Consider the following 27964-nt stretch of genomic DNA (forward strand, 5'->3'; position numbering starts at 1 on the left):
AGGCTTGCTGCAACACCACAGTCACTCCCAAGCACATGTTGGTCATGTCTCGAATAAATATAGTTGATCAGGCTATATTGACACTAGACATGATTACATAACTGCCCAGGTTTAACCACAGTGTCCAACATCCAAATACTTTTCTTTTGTTCTACTTATGGCTCTGGTTCTGTTATAATATATTAATTAGTCTCCTTTTGATCACTTATGGCTCTGGTTCTGTTATAATATATTAATGTCTTCATGAAGCTTGAGTGCCTAGTGCCCCAAGTGTGACACCTCAAATGGTTCACACAACACCAAATACACTTGGAATAACTTGAGAGAAACTTGAACACTCCTTGAAATCGTCTAGCCCTCACACTCACACATTAGTGCACGATTTCTTGAGCCACGGGATTCTTTTATATGGTGGCTATTAGGGTTACACCATGTAACTCATAACTTTACCCATTCCTTATGCTCCATGGATTTTAACCTCCATGGAGTATCCATGGGTCACCCCATGGACTTAGTCCAACATAAGGAATCTTGGATCACAAGCCCACATATATAAGAATGAATGATTTACACGATCAACCCATATATTTAATTAGTCTCCTTTTGATCACTTAATTAATTCCAAATTAATTCTTGATCAATACTAATTAAATAACCTTATTAATATATTAGAACTTATAATATATTAACCAACCTTAAGTGTTATTTCTCTCATTATAGTCTATCCAAATGCATGATGCCATGCAACCCAAATGGACCATGCCGGGTCAGGTCAAGTCTTACCAATTATAGTTATGGACTTAGACATTAATCCAACAGTCTCCCACTTGGATAAGTCTAAAACTATTATTGCGTATGACTACAGGAACCGATCAGCAATCGTAGCTCTCAAAAGCTTCTGTCGAACTCTGACCTTGTCGATGAACTCTGACCTTTGTCAATGACTTGTCCATTAGATAAGGGATCATATATTCCTCCATTCTAGATATCATATGGACTGAGACATGGATTATCAATCATTCTCTCTGTCTATTTGTTGTTTCCCGATTTTCGATTCATGATGACTGACTGATTGAACAAATCAAATCAGTCCTGGCTTGGCCAAGCACTCACATGTATCATCTTTAAATCATCGAGGGGCCCACAGATATCGCTTTTATCCCGAAGGTAAAGGAATGGATAAACTTCGACTCATATGGCTTGTTCTACTACTTGTTGAATCATACACAAAGGCACGTTTTATAACATCGAGTTACCAATGTGTTTTCATGCAATCAATGTATAACCAACTCATAGTAACAACTCATATCTCTAGGTTTAAAGAATATAAGATATTATCGTCTCATGATCACTCGTGATAAAATCCATGAAGTGATTCAAATGAGCGCGGGTTGAATCCAATACTCAGAACTTATGAGCACTCATGAGTGTTGTAGCACCACTTTGTCCACCAACTTGGACCTCTACAAACAAACCCATGACAGTCTTGATTCATATCTACTTCTAACATATGACCGACTATGGATGGTTTGAATAACTTAATCATTCAGGAAGAGCGACTTAGTTATTCTGGAAGTCAAAACATGCAAAGTGAAACACAAGAATAAATGAATCAAATATGGTATCAAACCCTATGAATATAAATAAACACTTTTATTTATCACCATACTGATTACTCATTATTCATTGTTTCGGTTTTATCAACTTTATACTTGAATTTAAAACAATAGTTGTCCCATGCTCCAAGCATGTACACTATGTTTTCTAAACACTGGTCATGCCATACACCAAGTATGCATACTATGTTTGTCTATGATCTTTACTTTGTAAAATAGATCAATTGAACATCACTCCAATGATCCTCTTTTCACAGTCCCAAATCCTTACTGCAAATGCAAGAATTCCAAATTCATGCAATTTACTGAAATCTGTTAGATTCTAAACTTATATGCATTGAACCTCTTAATGATTATGCACGAAGTCAGAAAGACTTGACAACAATCATTACAGAGCATTCCAAAGGAGATCAGCTCCTTGGAAACATCCTTCTTTCATTAAGTTTCCTAATCTTAAACAGATTGAATAATTTCTAACTTTGAAACATTTCCATATTCCATTTTGACTATCACTTCTGAACAAGAGTTGCCTCCTTACAGATTATGTCAATATGGTCCTTCCAGAATTAACATTATACTTCCAACTGTCCTTGAGCAACCAATCTTTGGTAAACCTTAGATTGTCCTCGACAATTGCTTAATCATTTTAGTCATATCCAATTCTAGACCTTTTCCCTTCATAATGCCCCAGGCATTTGGAAAATTTTAGAAAGGATGAATATAGCACATGTAATCGATCCTATATCTGAAGCATATGGGACACGATTCATGATGTCTCACATAAAGACTAAACCAGTCTTTTGCTATAATATTTCCATTTCAATTTGCCAAGTTCTCAAAATTCATATTATGAAAAGGGATGTCATAATCATAATCGAATTTTAGAACGCAAATAATGGACCCATATATAGAATTTCCTTATGTTGAGCCATTCCAACATGAAATTCATATATATATCCTTGATTAAATACGATTAAAATCTCAATCTAAGCTTTTAGAATTGAAATGAAGTATAATTTCCTCTCCCTTAATTATAGCAAAACAACTTTTTCAACCCCTGCAACCTTGCGAATTGAAACTTTTGTTTTCTATAATTAACATTGCTAACTTGCAACCTTTGTCATAATTATCATGCTCCCACTAACATGATGATTATTAGCATAACAATTATGCTCCCACTAGCTTTGACATGTACTCAGAAATCAGCTGACTTTCTTACCAAAGTTCAGATTTCTGATACTAGATTGTTTTGATAAAACTTTATCAAAATCATACACCTCTCTTAGATAGCTCACATGTGTGTCTAAACAATTTTAGAACTATGAAAAGGGATGCCGTAATCATAGTCTCAATTGTTTAGACCTTTGCCACTTCTCACAAGTCCATGTTAGTGTGCCGGTAAACCACACACGCTCCACTAACGACTTTGAGAATGCAAATATCACAATTGCTATCTAGCTAAAGTCTACTTAGTGAAAGTGTTTCCTCACCATCATTTTCATGAATCGGAGAGAAACCTTATGACACTTAGATTTAATAGTGTATGTGTTCTTATCCATGTGAATTTGTCAAAACCATAATCACAAATCCAAACTCATATTGATTAAACTTGTGCAATCTTAAATTCTTGCCATTTGGCAGCTCAGGTGCCTGCCATTGCTTCCAAGTAGTTGTGCAACCAATTGAGATCTCTCAGAACTCCTATGCAAAGCCAACTTGAATAGGCACAAAAATTTCAACACGATAGGTTATAAACCTCAAGTCGTGTGCTAGTGAAGGACTTTAGGTTTTATTCTTGATTAAGTCTTGAAACTTTCAAGAGCTTTAAGACTCCCACTGTCCTCTTGACATATAAGACTCCCTTGTCAAATATTCAAGAGATAGTGCGGATTCTTTATCAAGACTAACACTTTACACAATTGGCCTAAGTTGGTCTCTGTTTTATCCAAAACATCACAACTTACCAATTTCAAATGTACAAGAGTAGATAACCTTTTACTCTTACATTTGACTAGTGTTAACAAACCCTCTTTAAGATATGTCACTCAAGTTACAATCTTGGAGTATGACTCTAAGAATTGTTTTGGAACGAAGTATGACTCATCTTTTTGATTTAACCATTTCAACAATTCATGACTCCTCTTCTTAGTCATAAGAATGCACTAAGATGACTTTAGAGGACCAATTGTGATATGCTATCTTAATCATTAAGATGATCATAAACATGATACTAAAGTACTCTCCCATCTTTTCAGATTTGAGAAACTTTTATCTTTCTGCCATACTTTGATTTTTCTTATTCGTTCTGTCTCACATTGAAACTTCTCCAATGCTACAGACTTATACTTAAACTTATAAGTATAACCATATTTACTGAACTTAAGTAAATCATGACGAATAGTCTTCTTGATCTTTTGTGGTGGACTTGACCAGTGCACAAGAATGTGTACTCGATCCCTTAGTCCTTTCCTTATTCACATAAGGAATTAGTCTTAATTTTCCAAGCTGAAAGTTCTCATTCATCATACTATACAACTTGCATGATTCCAAGTTTCGGTCCAATTGAACCTTGGGTGATGAGAATCTTTCCTTATTTGGTAATATTAGACACTACCACAACCGAAAGAATCAAATCCATTTTTTCAATATTGCTATCAATGGAATCTTATAAGCAACAACTTTTCACAAATTCCATTGTAAGGATACTTAAAATAAATAAAATCAAAACCTTTTTCTTTTATTTTAAAACTTTGCGGAAAAACTTATCCTTACAATCCATATGAAAACCTTGTTGTTATCTATTCCTAAGCAATATAAATATCATAACTCTTAAGTAATAGCCCAAAATTCTGATCACCGAACCATGCGATTGAAATCCATCTTCGCGATCAGAATCAGCATGTACTTAATAGAGTTAGACAATGGACTTTACCTGAAGTAGAGCCAAACTTACTGACTTTAACATTCTTAGGTAAATTTGGCAGCTTCGTAACCAATGCCCCTTCCTTTGGCAATAGTTACCTATGGACCCTTGATAATGGGACTATCTCAGACTTCGCCTCTCTCTTTACCATTGGGTCAACCGAGTTGACTATGGCCGATCCCTTTCCATTGGGAAGAGAGAGCTTTACTGGATATCCAATGTCATCATTGTCAATGTCCATAGCGTTTTAGGAAGTTGATCTTAGCAAATAGATAAGATCATTAAGGGTCTTGTCTTAGTCTGTTTCATAGGATTCCCAAAAGAACTCACTATATGACTTAGAAAGTAGTCGAGCCACCAACTTTCTCAAGACTTTGACACCCAACTCTCCCGGCTTGTCAATATGTGACTACATCTCCAAGATGTGATCACACCTAGACCTTGCCTTGCCAATAGGGCTTGAGTGACCTTAAACTTTTTAGGAACTTGTGGGTTAGGGAGAATAATGGAGGAGGTGAAAGAAGTATGATATCCATGGGACATCATCTTCATTTAGGAAAGCTTGTTTCAAGAGATTTGGGAAGATCATAAATGTCTAGACCAGACATCTTTTTGGGAGATATTCAAGATAGTTGATTTAAAGTCCTTAATATGACACCCAATATGAAATATTAAGGCTAGGACCCAACAAACTATTTTATAACTTAGAAGAGGGATGCCGTAATCCAAGCTATAAAATATTTGAAGGTAGGTGAATGACGATTCACCAAATTCCACCATGAAAAACGAAATAATTTATTAGGTTTTAATTGGATTTGAAAGTCCAAGATCTTTGAGATTCATTGAACTGTTCAAAGGCATGTTTCAATCTAGAGTGTGCCCTTCAGGTTTTGTGACTGGGATGCCGAGGATCACAAAACAAGATGTGAATAACCATGCAAATATACTTGGTACCCTTAATATTTACCCCTTAATCAGTGTGCCGGTTAACCACACACGCTCCACCGATACTATGATAAATATTAAGTTACCCTTTGCCTACCTTGTTAAGTCCAGGTTAGTGTGCCGGTTAACCACACACGCTCCACTAACGACTTAAGCAAAGTGCAAAGTGTAATTTCATGGGTTAGCACCAAATTCACATTTTCCTAAGTAACTAAGATTGGGTATTAATAAGAGTTTAGTTACTTAGTATTTATCATTAATACTTTTAATGAAAGGAGAATTATAGTCCTTGTCCTACCCGTTCGGCTAACGACCCTCCACCAGTCAAGGAAACGGTGGGTGAGAGTGGACACCCATTAAACTGCCATTTTATAGGCAGTAACCTTATACCCCCTTATAGACCGGCTTCGTGAATGAGGCCTACTAACGGTAAGACTGACTTTACTCTTATACATATATATAAATATTATTAACTTATAATATTATAAAGTATAAGGGTTGAATTTTAACTTTTAAAATTCTAAGGGCTAACTTGGAATTAAAGTATTCATAAGTGAAAACTTTTCAAATTCCAAAACTTGAGGGCAAGTTTTGAAACTATTCAAAACTAATTAATTCCATAACTTATGAGTTTAAAGTAGTTTTAATTAAAAAAAAAAACTCTTCAAGTTCCATAACTTGAGGACAAGTTATGGAAGACTTTAAACTAATTAATAAAAAAAAATAACTTTTTTTTATTGTAACTTATGGAACTAATTAAGGTTCTACTTTTTTTTTAATTTAATGAAGAGACTCTTGAACCTCCATAACTTGAGCACAAGTTATGGAGTCATAAAACCATTTAATTAGAACTAGACTCTTCATTTTGTAACCTTTGCCAACTTTTATGAGTTTTATGATTCTTAAATGTGACTTTTCATATAACTTGAGGACAAGTTACAAAAACACACTTTGGAATCAACTCTTAGATTAAAATGGATTGAAAACAACTATTTCACACAACTTTTCTATTAATCTAAGAACCTCATAAGAACAAGATAATTCAAATCATCAATCTTCAAGAAATTAGCATGAACATACAAACTAATACAAATCTTGAAATTATGACAATTATCTTAGAAATTGGATTAGCATGAACATTACCACATCAAAAACAAGTTTATAAGTCCAAAAACAACTTAGGGTAATGTTCCTAGTCCAATTCCAGCCAAAACAATCGAATATATGTATCCAACTCGATTTTCAGCTACTTTTGCAAGTATAACAAGAAAACAAGCCTAGGCTCTGATACCACTGTTGGGTTATGAGCATTCTAACACTCCTAAGTGTACATGCAACCCTAAATACCTTGGATCTATGTTTTCTCTATTATACATACAATTATGAACATCCAAGGTATTATCCTAATCTAGCATACAAAATAATAAATATAACAAGATAGAATACATACCTCTTTGATGTAGAATGTCTTCATGAAGCTTCAGCGCCTAGTTCCCCAAGTGTGACACCTCAAATGGTTCACACAACACCAAATACACTTGGAATAACTTGAGAGAAACTTGAACACTCCTTGAAATCGTCTAGCCCTCACACTTACACATTAGTGCACGATTTCTTGAGCCGTGGGATTCTTTTATATGGTGGCTATTAGGGTTACACCATGTAACTCATAAATTTACCCATTCCTTATGCTCCATGGATTTTAACCTCCATGGAGTATCCATGGGTCACCCCATGGACTTAGTCCAACATAAGGAATCTTGGATCACAAGCCCACATATATAAGAATGAATGATTTACACAATCAACCCATATATTTAATTAGTCTCCTTTTGATCACTTAATTAATTCCAAATTAATTCTTGATCAATACTAATTAAATAACCTTATTAATATATTAGAACTTATAATATATTAACCAACCTTAAGTGTTATTTCTCTCATTATAGTCTATCCAAATGCATGATGCCATGCAACCCAAATGGACCATGTCGGGTCGGGTCAAGTCTTACCAATTATAGTTATGGACTTAGACATTAATCCAACAAATACTTATATTTTAAAAGTATACTTTTAGTTCAGAGTACTTCAGCCCCTTAGTGTTTATAGTTGTATACCATGTAAGGTTCGGTATACTTAGTTCACTATAAACAAGAGCTCTGATACCAATCTGTCACACCCCCAACCCGGAACGGCGGAAACGTTCGGGGGTGGAGGACGTCATGTATAGTATCACAACAATTGTATCATAGCAATCATAGTAAACACTACCAAACATTGAATACATATATGAAAAAGTTTTACATCTGTTTAATTCTTGTTTGTATACATCAAATGTATAAAGACGTGACTCTACATTGCTTCGTCTTCTCAAAACTCCAGGTGGTACCTGTCTATTGATTTCCTGAGAATACAAGAAGTTTTGAAAGAGTATCAGCATAAAGCTGGTGAGTTCATAAGCATGTTTTTGTAATAAAAACCTATCATTGAATATGAAAAATGTTTGTATGCTTCCAAAGAAAATCCAATATTTTCTAACATATATGTTTGAATACTGTATTCCGAAGTAGTGTATAACGTATCAGTTTGTATGCCTGGTTATCACCAATATGTATAGCATATTCTGTTTAGAAAACCCTGGCTATCACCAGTATGTATAGTATATTCTGTTTGGAAAACCCTGGCTATCACCAGTATGTATAGTAGTTTCTTTACTTAAAATAAAACTAATGAAGAATGAAATCCCGTAAACAAAAGTTAATTAATACTGTTGTAGGTCGTATAACCATGCTTGATATGACTGATGACCTCTATGACGTTCTTCAAGCGTCGTACGGTATGATATTTGTCACCCCAGGCATGTCTGCCTAACTGTAACTAGGAGTTTAGGTGTGGGATTTTCAGTCCCGAATAGATCTATTCACAAATCTCACGCTCTCCCTCTAGGAGACTCTGGTTACACTAAACGTTGAGGGTTTAACCGGTACCAGAAGGGTTCAAATTAAGAGTTGTCTCACAATCTTGTATCAAGTAGTTTACATGTGGTTCTGTATTGTTCTCTTGTATCTGAATCCGTTGTATACTGTATAAGGTAATAATTATACTTAATTAATTATTAAATGTTGTACCATTGTAATATGTATATCATAAACTAAATCTGTCGTAGTTTATATGTTTTCCTGTGTATGCAATCTGAATCAGTAAAAGCTATGTATTGAATTCCCCAAACTATACCTATTATAGTTTTCTTGAAATGTTATGTGATTGATTTGCATCTCGTTCTGGATATTATGCAATTACATTTCCAAAAAAGTGTCCCTTATGCTCAACACAGTACAAAAGGGATAAAGTATGGAAATATTTTATAAAACGTGGAAATAATTTTACTGTATCAATTCCATAAATTTAAAACTTGTGAAAATCATTTGTGTTTGGCTTGTATTCCCCTCCTGAAAACATTAAAAATCAAAAAAGCGTAGGGGTATGAACTCACTGTTGTTGTGTGGAAACGTCGACTGGAAACGAAGATCCTCGGTTTGTTGTACGTGGCACCTAACGGAATCCTAATATCAATAAATATACATATGTATCTAAATTAGGGATTTCATTAGATAAAGTGTTAGCAAAACACTTGCTTTCGGTTAAGGAATGTTACCGGGACTTGATCAAATCGAGGAAAGTGGTTTTTCGGCCAAGAAGCACCACTTAAGAAGTGTGTACGACCGTGAACAGAGTTTACGGTCACAAGGAGAGTTTACGGTCGACAGGTTGTTTACGGCCGTGAACAAGGGTTTACGGTCTTTGAAGATTGGCCGTAAACAGGTTTACGACCTTTGAAGATTGGTCGTAAGCTTAAGAACAATGGCGTTTGTTTTCGCGTACAACGTGCTCCAGATGCTTCCAATCGACCCCAAGTGATGATTTTTGGTGTTTTTCGGAAGAAAAGGGGCGTTTTAGGAGTTTACGGTCAGAGGGTCTAGAGAGAGAATGAGAGAGTTTCCGGTCAAAAGTGTTCAAATGAGGGTGGGGGTCTGATATTTATAGGGGAGTTTGTGGTCGGTGGGTGGGGTCCACCCGACGCTGGCCGCAAACGAGTTTACGGCCGTAAACAGGTTTACGGTCGTGAACTCCAGTCAAGCCGTGAACATGTTGTTTTTCGAGAATAATTCGAGTTTCGCGCGGTTTTGTTTCTGACTCGCATATATAAATTTAATTATATAAAACCAGATGATTTCCTAGATCAAAAGTTCGACGAAAGGTTAATAAAACCCAAATTTTATTAACAGAAATCAAATAACAGAAACGGAAAAAGTTTCGGGTTGTCAGATCAGATCGTGACACGAAGGAGTTCTGAGGCTTGGGTAGCCTTGACGACTGAGTTTTTGGCAACCCGGTGGCCGAGCCAAGGGATAGAGATTGGGGTCTCCATGATAGCTGGGATCCGTTATATCTCGAAAATGGGAGAGGTTGTTGCAAATCGAAAGGAATTGGAGAAGTAGTCTACGCGTAGATTCGCGGATCACGGGTCGTGAGTTGGTATCACAACAGGGGTCGGAAATGATATGTGACTACAGATCGGTTGTAATATTGCTTGGAGTAAAGCGAACTTAGTGGTTGCATGTACAATGTGGTTGGTTGAGATAGCTCTGTTGGATTGAACGGTTGGGGTTATGCTCGGACTTGTGGCCATACCGTTCATGTTGTCGGGTGTGTAAGGGATGGTAAGGAATGATTTCGAGGACGAAATCTATTTGAAGTGGGGGAGAATTGTAACATCCCATTATTAAATAAATAAGTAGATAAATATTTATTAATAAATAATATTTAGAGGGGTGTTGGTGTTGGGGAGCCAATTGATATAATTTTGGATTTTGGGGTTAAATGTGTAAGCTCTGGATTTAATTTGAAAAAGATTTCAGAATTTACGGTGCGTTTAGTAATTAATGGACTTAAATTGAAAAGATTTGAAGGCTTAAGGGGCTGATTGGTAATTTCGGGACTATGATGAAATGATTTTTTAAGACAGGGGCTGTTAGGTAAGTTTTGGACTCAAATTGAAAGAACTTTGGAGTGATGGGGGCTATATGGTAAATTTCCGACGTTATTTGAAAAGAATAAAGGGAGGAGGGATTAAAAGCGTCAATATGGCAATCATGTGAGGATGCACGGAGGATCAACCTGTCACCTTATTACTCCCCAAACCCTAACCTTATTTTCCAGCCGCCATGCGTGATGACCAGCCGCCACCACCTCTCCATTCGTTCGCCGCTCCGATCAGATAGGGCAGTCGGCTGCCTCGCCCCTGAGCATCATAACATCATGCTTCGCTGCTGGAGACGAAGGGAGAAGCCGGAACTCAGAGCCAAACCTCGAAAACTGCCTCCGCCGGTGACTGTGAAGACCGGCGAGTTCGTGTTGCTGCTGCATCTCTTTCCGCCGGTAAGGTATCCTCTTCTTTTATTTCGTCATCTTCTCGAGTCCCGTTGTCATCGTTGCTGCGGGCAGTTTCCTTCCGTTGAGACCGTCGGCTGCCATATGCCACCATAGGGGTGGCGGCGTAGTGCGTGTCCCAGTGTGTGTGGAGCATGCTTAGCTTAGGGTGGCGAAGGAACCATGTCCAGTCGATTGTGTGTGTGTATAGCCTGTCGGAAAGCCGCAACAACCGCCATGGCAGCCAGCCATGGTGGCTGCCGCCCTATTTTCGTTTCTGCCATCGCGTTGCCACCTCCTGCCGCCACCAGCCACCGTGGAGGGTGGTTGTGGTGTGTGCATTATGTGTGAAGTGATATATGCGATTTTTTAGTCAAGATTTCAAGGCACCACCATTGGAAATGGTGGCCGCCGCCACCAGCCGCCGTGGGTGGTGGCTGTGGGTGTGTGAGTGGGTGTATGCTCGAGTGTTTTCACTGTTTTTGGTATTTTTCAGGTTGTATGCGTGTGTATGTGGCCGGAAAACCCCCCACCACCATCGTGAGGTGGTGGCCGCCGCCGTGAGCCGCTACTGACCACCACTACCTGAGGTGGTAGTGGGTGGTGCTTGACATAGTGAACCCTAATCGGACGAAATGCTTGATCAGGACTAGTTGGATGGTGATTGGACTAGAAGCCCTAATTAGGGTTTAGAAAACCCTAATTTTGGCTTTGTTAGTATGGATTTTACCGGGACCCACAGTTGGACTGTTAGAGTGATATTGTGAATTATACCCGACTTCATTGTGTGAATGGCCTAGTAGAGTGATGGACTTAATGGGTTAAGCCCTTAAAGGGTTAAGTGAGAAACAGTTAACCCTAATCGTCATTTTATGTGAAAACCCTAATTTTGCTTGGGCCTTGAGTTGAGCCTTTCTATTGGGCTTTGGTGATTGGGCTATTGATGGGTCATCCAAGAACAATCATGTGGACTAGAATATTTAGATGGGCTTTAGGGTAAATCCCATATGAGGGTTTGGGCCCAATTTGGAAAATTGGGCCATAGTGGACCTTTGTGGACCCATTTGGTATTGGTCCTTGGTGGGCCCAATGGGCTTGAGCTTATTTATGGATCGGGTTGGTGGACCATAATTAGACCTAATATGTGAAGGTTAGTCTTAGATCCTAATGGGGTTAATTGTGACATCCCCATTTTCACAGCCAGAAAAGACCGATTTTGTTTATGCTTGTTTTAAAATCAGAGTAACATTTTAAATAAAAGTGTTGCGGAATTTGTCCCAAAACAAAATATGATAAAGATTTATCAAAAGCATTTCCAAGGAAATGTATTTCATTAAAAGACTCGGGATGTCATGTTCGATACAGATCAAAAGCATAAACAGTACAACATAAGCCTTACTACATTATTTCATATCTACAGGCCTATATCCGTAATCCCTCATCCAAAACATCACATCTATGCTCGAGCGCCACTACCTGTAATACATGAAACTGAGTGGGTCAGGCTTGGGAGCCTGGTGAGCACATAGGGTTTTCAACCCACAATAAATAAGTTTATTAATTTCATCAATCAACAATAACCCGATTACCCGTTCCCGTTATCCTCACTTTACGTCCCTAAACACGTATCATAAGGGACCTATCCTAAGGATCATTATCGGGATGGACACTACTGCTAAGGGGGTTCCTCAGCAATAAATGTCCTAAAGGAAACCATGAGGGGGATGGAGTACACCGGTGAACACATCGTTCACAAACACCTACAGGTTGCGAGCCTGCTAGCGTTCCACTGGAGTGTCTAGAAGAGTCTGTGGTCGTCATCTATACTCCGCTAGATGACTGGATCACCAACAACATCGAGGTCTCTCATCATTTTGTCACATATCGTCTTATTACATCTACCCATGTTTTACCCCAACATTTTCGTAGATATAAAATACATATACAATTTAAATCATGAAAAAAACGTGTATAAAATCATTCATCCAACATAGACAGCAAGTATTCAGATCATATGCACACATAGCACGTAATTTATATAAAATACATCATATCTATGTGTAAGATGAAAGTAACTATGCACTCACTTGATTAGGTGGTGAATCGGTACTCGAACAACACTTCGTTATCTCAAAACAATTTTTCCCAGACCAAAACTAAGTATCAATACCACTAGAGTTTAGTTTTAGCGTTAACCGCGACTAATTAATAGTCTAGCTATTATTACTATTTAAATAACACTCAATATAACTCATAATAATAGCCCAAATAATTATTTTAAGGACCAAATAACATTTCTATAATTATTTAATAGTTATATTAAAAATTGCGTAGGCGTAGCTCACTTACAGCGGATTTTAAAGAAAACCGGTCTTTCCTCGGAGCAACGTTTCCGAACCGAAAGACCCTTTTTCTCGGGACTCCGGGAGCCTCGGGGCTTCCTTCGGGTGCTAGGGAGGTTCCCTAGGGTTTAGGGGGTTAAAATGGGTTAGAGAGAGAAAGTAGTGAGAGAAAGAATGAGTTTTGGTGTGATTTCCTCGGCAGCCTTCGCATGGTATTTATAGCCGCCTGATCTCGGATTTACGCTGGGCGTTTAGCAGCTTCGGATAAGCTTGCCAGCCTCGCACCAGCTGGCTCGCACCTGCATCGGATGGATAAGAAGCGAAGGTACACTGGGCGTACCAACCTTGGACGCGGGGCGTAATAGCGAGGGCTACGTGGCGTGATCCGAAGCATGTTTCTTCATCAGCGATGGGTGGCCCAGACGCTGCCACGTCACCAGCTCCTCACCAGGCTTCACAAATTCGACTACAAACTTTAAAAATTCGGAACTTTCGCATACGAGCTTTGTTTTCGACGTCCTTTATATCCACGCGTAGGCGGGAACGTACTCTACAACTTTTGTTTAGACTCCGTCGGCTAATTTTGACTTTATTTTAAAAGTTATATTTTTAACAGGCCGGGACAGGATTGGTCCGTTAAAAATTCATAACCTCTTCATCCGACGTCCGTTTTAGTCTGTCTTTTCATCGTTATGCTACTATTAACGAGATATTTGATTTTCGTTTAGGTTGTGTCGGCTAAAAACCACTCGATCTAATATTCGAACTTCGCACTGTACACTGCTAAGTCGAAACTTCGAAAAATCATAACTTACTCATACGAAGTCAGATTTGGGCGTTCTTATTATGGACGCTCTCGGTTTAACGTTTTCTACGACTTTCATTTAGATCGCTAAGGCCAAAACTCGCTCTATCATAAATTCACTATTTACGCTTCCCGGTATCGTGCCGGTTCCATTGTGAAACTTCGACGAGTCATAACTTCTTCGTTATAACTCGGATTTCGGCGTTCTTTATATCCCCGAAATCCTTGTTTCGACCACTACAACGTTTTGTAAAGATATCGGGCTTATCTTGCACTTTAATTTTGACGCTTATTTTTATTTTTTATTTATTATACTTTTATAAATACGTAATAAGCACATAAATGCACACAATTCACATAATACTCAAATAATTCATTTTTATTACTTCAAAAAGAGTTACAATAGTTGACCTAGACTATTACATCATGTACTACTGCTTAGCCCTGAAACACGGGCGTTACATTAATTGTGGGTTTGGCTCAGTGTTAGAGGCCGGAGTACAACAACAACATTTAAAGGATCTGTTCGTCAGTCGAGGTGCGTCTTCTCACTATACTTACCTGTATGGTAATTTATGTGTGACCGAAGGGTCTTATTCGTGTTATTGACCGGAGGGTCTTAGTACATTATTGACCGGAGGGTCTTGGTACATTATTGACCGGAGGGTCTTAGTACATTACTGACCGGAGGGTCTTGGTACAATATGGACGCTCTCGGTTTAACGTTTTCTACGACTTTCGTTTAGATCGCTAAGGCCAAAACTCGCTCTATCGTAAATTCACTATTTACGCTTCCCGGTATCGTGCCGGTTCCATTGTGAAACTTCGACGGGTCATAACGTCTTCGTTATAACTCGGATTTCGGCGTTCTTTATATCCCCGGAATCCTTGTTTCGACCACTACAACTTTACGTAAAGATATCGGGCTTATCTCACACTTTAATTTTGACGCTTATTTTTATTCTTTATTTATTATACTTTTATAGATACGTAATAAGCATATAGATGCACACAATTCACATAATACTCAAATAATTCATTTTTATTACTTCAAAAAGAGTTACAATAGTTGAACTAGACTATTACATCATCTACTACTGCTTAGCCCTGAAACACGGGTGTACAATTCTCTCCTCCTTAGGATGATTCCGTCCCAGAATCGTGCATTAGCAAACAGATGCGGATAGTGACTCATCATGTCACTCTCTGTTTTCCAAGTGAGATTCGACCCATTCGAATGTTTCCATCGGACTAGCACTAAGTCGACCATCTTGCGTCGTAACTTCTTAGTCTTACGGTCAACAATTGCCTCGGGCTCTTCAATCAGCCTCTTGTTCTCATCCATTCTTAATTCTGAGATTGGAATTATGTCGGGAACTTCTCCCGTGAATTTCCTTAGATAACACACATGGAAGGTATTATGAATACCATCGAGTTCTTCGGGCAATTCCAGCTTGTAAACTTGGTTCCCAATCTTGTGAAGAACTTTGAACGGTCCAATAAACCTTGGACTTAGCTTTCCTCGTTTTCCTGAATCTTATAAGTCCCTTCCACGGTGAGACCTTAAGAAAAACCGAATCCCAAACTTCGAAGGTCATCGGTCGTCTTTTCTTGTCAGCATAACTCTTCTGACGATCCTGAGCTGTTAACATTCTTTCCCTAATCACATTCAGTTTCTCAGCAGTCTCATGGACTATCTCAGGCCCCATAAACTGCTTTTCTCCAGCCTCAAGCCAACAAGATGGCGTACGACACTTCTGTCCGTACAAGGCTTGATAAGGTGCCATCTTGATGCTCGAGTGGAAACTGTTGTTGTAGGAAAATTCTACCAGAGGTAAGTGTTCATCCCAGTTACCTTGGAACTCCGGGGTACATGCTCTTAGCATATCTTCTAGTGTTTGAATCGTTCTTTCACTCTGACCATCGGTCTGCGGATGATAAGTTGTACTTAAACACAATTTTGTACCCAATTCCTCTTGTAGACTCCTCCAAAACCTTGACGTAAATCGACTATCACGATCTGACACAATCGTTAGAGGAACACCGTGAAGTCTCACAATTTCCTTCACGTAAGCATTTGCAAGCTTATCCATAGACCACCTTTCGTTGGCAGCTATGAAGTGTGCACTCTTTGTGAAACGATCCACGACCACCCAAATCATGTCGTGACCGTTCTTCGTCCTGGGTAGTTTAGTCACAAAACCCATGGTGATGTCTTCCCATTTACCCATGGGTACATGTAAGAGTTCTAAACTCCCGTACGGTTTCTGATGTTGTGCTTTAACTCTTGCACAAGTTACACACTCGGCCACATACTTTGCAACATCGAGCTTCATCGTCGGTCACCAGTAGTAGGGTTTTAGGTCCCTATATATTTTAGTGCTACCGGGATGAATCGAGTACATGGTCTTGTGAGCTTCTTCCATCAAAAGATCTCTTATTCCTCCCGTCTTAGGTACCTAAATCCGATCTTGGAATACCTTCAGTCCTTGACGGTTTTTACCGAATACCAATGTCTTTCCCAAATGTTCTTCTTTTCGGTCATTCTTTTCCGAAGCTTCTTCTTGAGCTTTCTTGATACTTTCCACAATTGTCTAGACAACTTCAATTCTCAACGCTCTTGGCCTTTTTCTTTCAAGATTGACTTTCCGACTGAGAGCATCAGCAACAACATTTGCTTTACCGGGGTGGTAAAGTATCTCACAGTCGTAGTCCTTGAGTAATTCTAGCCAGCGTCGTTGCCTCATGTTCAATTCTTTCTGATTAAAGAGATACTGCAGACTTTTATGATCAGTGAAAAGCTTGCACTTCGTGCCATAGAGGTAATGCCTCCATATCTTTAAGGTGAATACTACCGCTGCCAACTCTAGATCATGAGTGGGGTAGTTCTTTTCATGCTCTTTCAATTGTCGAGATGCGTATGCTATCACCTTTTCTCTTTGGGTCAGAACACAACCCAACCCGACTCCAGATGCGTCACTATAGACCGCGAAGTCTTCAACTCCATCGGGTAGAGAAAGAATCGGTGCTTCACACAACTTCTTCTTTAGCTTCTCGAATGCTTCTTCGTGCTTTTCACTCCATGTATAAGTAGCTCCTTTGTGGGTCAAAGCAGTCAATGGAGCAGCTATCGAAGAAAAGCCTTGGATAAATCGTCGGTAATATCCGGCTAATCCTAGAAAGCTTCGAATCTCCGTGGGACTCTTTGGACGTTCCCACTTCATTACAGCTTCGATTTTTGCTGGGTGAACCATTATTCCCTCCTGGTTAACCAAATGACCCAAGAATTGTACTTCTCAGATCAAAATCGCACTTGGAGAACTTTGCATACAACTTCTCCTTCTTCAAGACTTCCAACACTTCTCGTAGATGCTGGCCATGTTCCTCCTGGCTTTTCGAGTAGATGAGAATGTCATCTATTAAAACTATCACAGACTTATCAAGGAATGGTTTACAAACACTGTTCATCAAATCCATGAATGCTGCTGGAGCATTGGTTAGTCCAAACGACATAACCAAGAACTCATAGTGTCCATATCTTGTTCTAAACGCAGTCTTCTCGATATTCTGATCTCTCACCTTCAGCTGATGATATCCTGACCTGAGATCAATCTTTGAGAAATAGCTCGAACCTTGCAGCTGATCGAATAGGTCATCAGTCCTTGGCAATGGATACTTGTTCTTCACTGTTGCCTTGTTCAGCTCTCGGTAGTCTATAGACATTCTCATGCTTCCATCTTTCTTCTTCACGAATAGCACCGGAGCTCCCCAGGGTGATGAACTAGGTCGAATGAAACCATTGTCCAACAACTCCTGAAGTTGCGTCATAAGCTCCTTCATCTCCGTCGGTGCTAATCGGTACAGTGCCTTTGCTATCGGTGTTGTCCCTGGTAACAACTCTATCCGAAATTCCACTTGTCTATCAGGTGGTAATCCGGGAAGATCTTCGAGAAAGACTTCCGGATAATCACACACAACCGGTATATTCTGCACCTCTTTCTTTTCCTTCTTAGCATCGATTACGAATGCCAAGTATGATACACATCCCTTGGTCAAGCATTTTCTGGCTTTCATCAGGGAGATGATTCAGGAATTTACTCGGCGTTTGTCCCCGTACACCATAAATGACTCTTTTCCGGGTGGGTTTACCCTTACTATCTTCTTTCGGCATTGAATCTCAACATCGTTGGCGCTAAGCCAATCCATACCCAAAACGATATCGAAACCGTTCAACTCTATAGGTAACAGCTCCTCGTGGAATTCATTTCCGTTTATGTCGATGACAATGTTCCTAATACGACCACTAACAGATACGAACTTGCCACTGGCAACTTCCACAATTAGGGCATTATCAAGTTTTTCTACAGGCAATGCTAATTTTCCTCCAAATCTATGCGATACAAAGGAATAGTTTGCTCCCGAATCAAATAGTATGTTGGCAGGCAAACCATTTACAAGAAAGGTACCTGAAGCGACGTCTGCTGCCTCCTTCGCAGCCTCGAGCGTCATCTGGAAGGCTCTTGCCTTCGGCGTCGGTGGAATGTTGGGTCTTCCTGCCTCCTTCTTCTTCGGGCAGTCTCTCGAAATGTGCCCTTCCTCGCCACACCCATAACAAAATTTCTTGGTGAGGGTGCATTTATTAGCATAGTGCCCGGTCTTTCCACACTTAAAGTAGGTGACTTGTCGTCGCATTTTCCGGAGTGCTTCTTCTTGCACTTGTCACACCACTTTGCTTCGGCTCCTCCTCCCTTCGAACTGGACTTCGAGAATTTACTTTTCTTGTTGGACCTTGAAGATCCATTGAATTTCCTTTTCTCACCAACCTCGGCCCTCTCCAGACCCCTTTCCTTTTGCTGGGTCTCCACATTCTTAGCTGCTCGAACAGCTGATTTCAGAGTGGTTGCCATCTTGACTGTCGGGCCAAAGTCGGCTGGCAGTCCATTTGCGAACTTCTCAATTTTGGAGAGTTCGGTTGGCACTAGGTATGGAAACAACTTCATCTTTTCCGTGAATGCAGTAGCGTAGTCGTCAATGCTCATTCTCCCCTTCTTCAGGTTTTGGAACTCATTGTTCAGATCAATCAGATCTATTTCTGAACAGTACTGCGCCTTCAGTTGTTCCAAGAACTCATCCCATGACAACTTTAGGGCTTCTCCTCGCGGCATTGTATCCGCCAATAGCTTCCACCAGCTCAAGACTCCAGTTTCCAGTTGTCTTACTGCGAAGACGGTCTTCTGTTTCTCACTACAGCTGCAGCTCTCGAACACCTTCTCCATTTCGGAGATCCAATCCATAATCTCAACAGGATTTGGGCTTCCTGAGAGACTTGGTGGCTTGGCACCCAAGAAATTCTTATACATCCACCCATCCTTGTCGTTTCCCCCTCTCCGGTTCATTCCTTCGTTCTCCTTGACTCACATGGCGGCTATAGTTACCTTCCTCCGATTGCTCGGGACTCAGCTCGGGTTGCTCAACCGGCATGGTAGGTTCGTCCCTATTCAACATCTGCCTCATTTCTTCCCTTTGTTCCGCTAACATAGCCCAAATCATGGCTTGTACTCCAGCCATGGTGATTGGCTCGGGTGCAACTTCTACTACGACTGGTATTTGCTGTATCACTGGGGGTTGATCTCGGTTCCCATTTGCATTCACGTTTCCGCTACGGGTCCTAGCCATCTTGATCTATACATCGAATAAGGTGAATTTAGATCTTTATTTAGGATAGTCGTTTAAACCATCCTTATCACTCCGAAACGTTTACATGTTAGTTCTAATATCGTAGTCGTACGTTTAGAATCCTAAACACATAAGGTTTCCAGATCCGGTCGGCAACAGACCATAGATCCGAACAAATAACAGCATATCAAGCACAAAGCATTTAGCACATAAAAGCATTTTAGGCATAATTCATAAAAATAAGCTAGTGCTCACACCTCACAATCATCGCTTAGAATTCTAAGTTTAAGTCTAGAAATCCTACAAATTCCTAGTTCGCTTAAACTAATGCTCTGATACCAACTGTGACATCCCCATTTTCACGGCCAGAAAAGACCGATTTTGTTTATGCTTGTTTGAAAATCAGAGTAACATTTTAAATAAAAGTGTTGCGGAATTTGTCCCAAAACAAAATATCATAAAGATTTATCAAAAGCATTTCCAAGGAAATGTATTTCATTAAAAGACTCGGGATGTCACGTTCGATACAGATCAAAAGCATAAACAGTACAACATAAGCCTTACTACATTATTTCATATCTACAGGCCTATATCCGTAATCCCTCATCCAAAACATCACACCTATGCTCGAGCGCCACTACCTGTAATACATGAAACTGAGTGGGTCAGGCTTGGGAGCCTGGTGAGCACATAGGGTTTTCAACCCACAATAAATAAGTTTATTAATTTCATCAATCAACAATAACCCGATTACCCGTTCCCGTTATCCTCACTTTACGTCCCTAAACACCTATCGTAAGGGACCTAGCATAAGGATCATTATCGGGATGGACACTAATGCTAAGGTGGTTCCTCATCAATAAATGTCCTAAAGGCAACCATGAGGGGGATGGAGTACACCGGTGAACACATCGTTCGCAAACACCTACAGGTTGTGAGCCTGCTAGCGTTCCACTGGACTGTCTAGAAGAGTCCGTGGTCGTCATCTATGCTCCGCTAGATGACTAGATCACCAACAACATCGAGGCCTCTCATCATTTTATCACACATCGTCTTATTACATCTACCCATGTTTTACCGCAACATTTTTGTAGATATAAAATATATATACAGTTTAAATCATGAAAAAAAACGTGTATAAAATCATTCATCCAACATAGACAGCAAGTATTCAGATAATATGCACACATAGCACGTAATTTATATAAAATACATCATATCTATGTGTAAGATGAAAGTAACTATGCACTCACCTGATTAGGTGGTGACTCGGTACTCAAACAGCACTTCGTTATCTCAAAACAATTTTTCCTTGACCAAAACCTAGTATCAATACCACTAGAGTTTAGTTTTAGCGTTAACCGCGACTAATTAATAGTCTATCTATTATTACTATTTAAATAATACTCAATATAACTCATAATAATAGCCCAAATAATTATTTTAAGGACCTAACAACATTTCTATAATTATTTAAAAGTTATATTAAAAATTGCGTAGGCGTAGCTCACTTACAGCGGATTTTAAAGAAAACCGGGCTTTACTCGGAGCAGCGTTTCCGAACCGAAAGACCCTTTTTCTCGGGACTCCGGGAGCCTCGGGGCTTCCTTCGGGTGCTAGGGAGGTTCCCTAGGGTTTAGGGGTTAAAATAGGATAGAGAGAGAAAGTAGTGAGAGAAAGAATGAGTTTTAGTGTGATTTCCTCGGCAGCTTTCACATGGTATTTATAGCCGCCTGATCTCGGATTTACGTTGGGCGTTCAGCAGCTACGTGATGCGTAGCTTCGGATAAGCTTGCCAGCCTCGCACCAGCTGGCTCGCACCTGCATCGGATGGATAAGAAGCGAAGGTACACTGGGCGTACCAACCTTGGACGCGGGGCGTAATAGCGAGGGCTACGTGGCGTGATCCGAAGCATGTTTCTTCATCAGCGATGGGTGGCCCAGACGCTGCCACGTCACCAGCTCCTCACCAGGCTTCACAAATTCGACTACAAACTTTAAAAATTCGGAACTTTCGCATACGAGCTCTGTTTTCGACGTCCTTTATATCCACGCGTAGGCGGGAACGTACTCTACAACTTTTGTTTAGACTCCGTCGGCTAATTTTGACTTTATTTTAAAAGTTATATTTTTAACAGGCCGGGACAGGATTGGTCCGTTAAAAATTCATAACCTCTTCATCCGACGTCCGTTTTAGTCTGTCTTTTCATCGTTATGCTACTATTAACGAGATATTTGATTCTCGTTTAGGTTGTGTCGGCTAAAAACCGCTCGATCTAATATTCGAACTTCGCGCTGTACACTGCTAAGTCGAAACTTCGAAAAATCATAACTTACTCATACGAAGTCAGATTTGGGCGTTCTTATTATGGACGCTCTCGGTTTAACGTTTTCTACGACTTTCATTTAGATCGCTAAGGCCAAAACTCGCTCTATCATAAATTCACTATTTACGCTTCCCGGTATCGTGCCGGTTCCATTGTGAAACTTCGACGAGTCATAACTTCTTCGTTATAACTCGGATTTCGGCGTTCTTTATATCCCCGAAATCCTTGTTTCGACCACTACAACGTTTTGTAAGGATATCGGGCTTATCTTGCACTTTAATTTTGACGCTTATTTTTATTTTTTATTTATTATACTTTTATAAATACGTAATAAGCACATAAATGCACACAATTCACATAATACTCAAATAATTCATTTTTATTACTTCAAAAAGAGTTACAATAGTTGACCTAGACTATTACATCATGTACTACTGCTTAGCCCTGAAACACGGGCGTTACATTAATTGTGGGTTTGGCTCAGTGTTAGAGGCCGGAGTACAACAACAACATTTAAAGGATCTGTTCGTCAGTCGAGGTGCGTCTTCTCACTATACTTACCTGTATGGTAATTTATGTGTGACCGAAGGGTCTTATTCGTGTTATTGACCGGAGGGTCTTAGTACATTATTGACCGGAGGGTCTTGGTACATTATTGACCGGAGGGTCTTAGTACATTACTGACCGGAGGGTCTTGGTACATTATTGACCGGAGGGTCTTAGTACATTATTGACTGGAGGGTCTTAATTGTTTTTATTGTGATATGTGTTATCGTGCATACTGTCTTCGTGACTTATGTTGATATATTATTATGTGTATATGTTGATCCTACGTGCTTATATTGAGTTATGTGATATTATGCATTTTGTCGTTATGATGTATGCTATATTATTCTGAGCCTTATTGAGTTGTGACCGGAGGGTCCAACCCGAGTTATGATACCGGAGGGTCTTCACTAAGAAACAAGACTGGAGGGTCCCACCCGAGCTGTAAGAAACGGAGGGTTCTCACTGAGACACATGACTGGAGGGTCCTTATCGAGATATAGCCATGAGAGGCTAATTATTTGTGTGTGGTATTTTGGAGGACTCACTAAGCTTCGTGCTTACCGTGTTATTAGATATGTGTTTCAGGTATTTCTCAGGATCACGGGAAGGCGCCGACTTGATTGTACACACGCGATGGAGTTGTGTTCCGAGGTTTCTGGAGTTTATTCAAATGATTATGAACGCGTGTTTTGATAATTGATATATTCAGATTTTGTGAGATGTGTTGATGGCATTTATGTGATTTTAAAAATGAAAATTTTATATGAAAATTTACGGTGTTATAGAAGGCATGATTGTACACATCATTTTGTTGATTGATGTATTTGAGATGTTCTTTGATACTCTGATTTTATGGTTATGTTTTGAAAATGCATTGGAAAAATGTTGATTGCTCTGAAAATGCATTGGATGAATCATGTTTGTAAAATTATCGTATTGGGGATATAAACAATAAATGCATCGCCAAGCTCTAATCGGATGGGATCTTAGAATCACTTGACTTAAAGTCAGATGATGTGTGCGAATCTTGCTTACTTGGAAAAATGACAAAATCACCATTCACATGAAGCTGTGAAAGAGGCAAGGATTTGTTGGGCATTATCCAAAAAAATGTGCATGGGTCGTTTAGATCCGCCACAAGGAATATTGAGCGATACTTCATCAAATTTACATATGATTTCAATGGATATTGTTATAGCTATTTGATTAAACATAACTTAGAAACTTTGAAGTGTTCAAAGAGTTTCCAAACGAAGTAGAAACTGAAATGGGCAAGAAGATTAAGATGCTTTGATCTGATAGGGGTAGAGAATATTCAAGTATTGTATTCTACGATCATCATAAGAATTACAGAATAGTTTCACCATTATCTCCTCCCAAAACGCCACAACTTAATGGCATTGCTTAGAGAGGTAATTGAACGCTATTAGATATGGTTCTATGTATGATGAGTTGAGATACACTTCTAATAAGTTCATAGGGTTATGCCTCCGAGAAAACCACCTATATCATAAACCTCACACCAACTAAGAAGGTCACCATGACATTCTCTAAGATGTGGAGTGGGAATCATCACACACTAGCATATATGAAAGGTTGGGGTTGTGAAGTCTTTGTTCTTTGTGAGGCCCACAACAAACTAGAATACATATCATAGAAATATTACTTCATTGATTATCCCCAAAAGTCTTTTGGACACCTATTTTACAAGCCCTCTGTGAATAAGGTGTTTGTTGCTTGAATGTGATTCTTCGTTGAGAGAGAGATTATATCCAAAGAAGCTAGTAAGAGCGTAATTGATCTTGAAGAGATTCAATAGTGAACTAATGAAGAACTTATAGTTGACACTAGCACTTAACTACAAGTTGAAACACTTATTAAGGAAAATGAAGTATCTCCACTTCTTATTCATATATCTATTAGAGTTCGTCTCAATCCTGATATTTATTGTTTTCATATTACTACAAAAGACGATGTGTTGATTAGTGATAAAGCACTAGTTACTATGGACGAGCCATCCAAATATAAAGATGAAATGGCATTCCCAAGGTTACCAAATGGAAAGAGTGCATGGAAAGTTCAGATTTAGTCCATGTATGATAACCAATTTTGGAATTAGGTTAATCCTACACATGGCATTAAAACCATTAGCTGTACGTGGATCTTCAAGAAGAATAGCACATTGATGGGAATGTGCACACATTCTAGGCTAGACTAGTTGTGAAAGGTTATACTCAGACTCGAGGAATTGATTATAAGGAAAGTTTATGACCGATGGCTAGGATTAAATGTATTAGGATATTACTTGCCATAACTTCTTTCTGTGGTTATGAAGTATGGTAAATGGATGTAAAAGTCATTTTCCTTAATTGAAGTCTGACAAAGGATGTCTAAATGGAATATCCAGAGGGTTTTATACATTCTAAATATCCAAATAGAGTGTGTAAGCTTTAGAGATCCATCAATGGACTTGAAATATACTCTTTTAACAACATTTTTAGGAGTTTTTACAATGATTAAGATCATTTTTCTATATTCCTTGTTTTCTAGGTGTTAATGTGTTGTATCTTCTAAAGTACATTGTATCTTGAATCTTATATGTTTTGCAAATACTTTTAGGTTTTATATTCTTTTCCTAGTTTATAATATATTCATATGATATTTTATTACTCCTAACTTACCATCTTTATAGGATATTTGACCGTCCTATCTTACTATCCTTATATTTTAGGATGTGCTACTAATCCTAACATATTATCTTTATAGGATATTTTATCGATTCTATCTTACTTACTTTATGGTATATTTTACCGATGCTATCTTATTATATTTATAGGATATTTTACCGATCATATCTTATTATCTTTATAGAATATTTTACTGATCATATCTTATTATCATTAGAGAATATTTCACCGATCCTATCTTATTATATTTATTGGATATTTTACCGATCCTATCATATTATAGTAACTACACGAAGGCGTCCCTTTGGGTAGTCGGTTCCTTAAGGTTGTCGGGAGGTATTACCATGAGCCCCCATAATCGACGTTGTAGACTAGAATTTCCCGAAAACGATGCTTCACCGGACATCGAATAATAATACCTTATATAAATAAAGTTATCTTCTTGGGATTGTAGCTAGCAATCGTAGGTGGGGTATCAATCCCCGTATAGATCTATATATATCTTTCTGGATTTTGCAAGATTAATAATTATAGTTTTGGGGTAGCCGAATTAAATCAAAGCTATTGGATGAATAATAAAAGCTCAGTAACACAGTTAACCATAGGTGTTTTAACTTTTCTTTAACTCTTTTATTTAGTAATTCCTATAATTATCACAATATAATTCTCATTATATTTGATAATTATAATTTATATATATCTCATAATTATATATATATATATATATATATATATATATATATATATATATATATATATATATATATATATAAAGCAGTTTGATAAGAATGTATTCCCCCGATTAAAACCATGAAAATTGTAAAATAGGACCGTGAATTCACCTTAGTAGTGTGATCATGAAGATTATCGCTACCACATCCAAAGCTTCGTGCAATCAGAAGGGTGTTAGTATATCGAAACCGATCTTTAAGTGAGAGTGGAACATGTTTTTCGAGGTGTGAAATCCATGGAGTGAACACATCTATTTATAGTGCATATGTGCATGGTGCACCCTGTGCGCGTCGTGCACATGATTCATGGCGCCAACCAAAGTTTGTCATGTGTCACACTTCTAGTGGTCCACGTCTCTCCAATCCTGGTGTCATACGTGCGCGTCGAGCATGGCGTGCACTTGGGTTGCAACATTAAAATTTATATAAAAGTTCATATCTTCCTTATATGAATATTGTTTCTTACCCTCTTTATATATATTTGCGTAGCTATCCTTGAGCACTACAACTTTCCTTATGGTTGTGTTGTCAAATTTGAACTTTTATTTTTAACCCATATTTTAAAAAATTTAAATATCATATCTTCTTTATACAAACCTCATTTATGAAAATTTTCTTTTCAAAGCCCTTATCTCTTGAAGTACTACGATTTTCCTTTTAACAAGTTCTGTTAGAACTCAACCAATTTCTTTATACTATTTTGACAGTGATTAAGTTAATAATGCGGCTGGTTTTTGCTTTTCATAAAATTACAACTCCTCCAACCAGAGTCAGATATTTAGAAAGTTTATATCCTTGGGATCACGCTACTGTGTACTTTCCAAATACAATAACTGATGGGTATTATGCAAAACGTATAAAATCATATGTGTGCATGCACCCCTAATTCTTGATCTATGTTTTCTCTAATTGAACATACAACTTTGAACAACAAATAAGAAACCCTATCATGTCTAGTATATTTTTTAAATTATATTAATTAGGGTTAGAAGAAACATACCTTGATTGTTATTGACAAATAATAAAGATCCTTGCGTTGTTGAAGCCTTGAGAGCGAGCACCACAAATGTCGTGCCTCTAATGGTTCACACCCAACACTAGCAAGAGAATGAATATGGATAGAGGAGAGGGGAGCTTAGAATTTTCAGAAAACTTTTCAAGAGTAAGGGTAAGAGTAAGAGTGTCTGGAAATCCCAGGAGTGGGGTTCCTTTTATAGTGCAGCAAGGATGCCATGGATAACCCTAATCTGAATATAATAATAATATTTCAAATTAGTAATTATCCAGCTCCATATTATTCCACATGAGATATTTTAGAAACCCTAGAATACCCTATGGAAACCGTCCACCCTTCCCTAGGAAGGTTCTGGAGCCTCTTGTTCAACTATTGAACAATTACACTTAAGACCCTATACTTTTAATTAATTCTTTTAATCCCAAAATTAATTCCAATTAATTTCTGATTAAATATTAATTAAATATTACTAGTTCTAATTAATATAATATTCTCATAATATATTTACAAATTATTTATTTCAATTTATTGATCAAATAATAAATCAACCTCTCTCTCCAAAAGTCATCATGTCAAGTTTCTAGTTTTGAGGGCAACCTAAAAGGACTATGCTACTATCAATTCAAGTATATACCAATTATAGTTATGAGCATAGGCACCTTATCCAATAGTATCCACTTGGATAAGTCTAATAACTATAATTTCCAGTACAACTTCTAAACTGATTAGCAAATTGTAGCTCTCAAAAACTATTGTCGAACTCTGACCTAGTCAGTTACGTGTCCTAAGATAAGTGATCATATAATCCTCCGTTCTGCAAGATATCATTCTGACATGAGACATGTAACAAAATCAATCTCATTTTCCATTACTTTGTTTCCCAATTTCTTATTTGTGATGAAAAAGATCTACTAATTG

The sequence above is a fragment of the Lactuca virosa genome, chromosome 4 (genome assembly GCF_052849685.1).
Source record: "Lactuca virosa cultivar CGN04683 chromosome 4, Lactuca_virosa_CGN04683_v6, whole genome shotgun sequence".
In the NCBI taxonomy this organism is placed as follows: domain Eukaryota; kingdom Viridiplantae; phylum Streptophyta; class Magnoliopsida; order Asterales; family Asteraceae; genus Lactuca; species Lactuca virosa.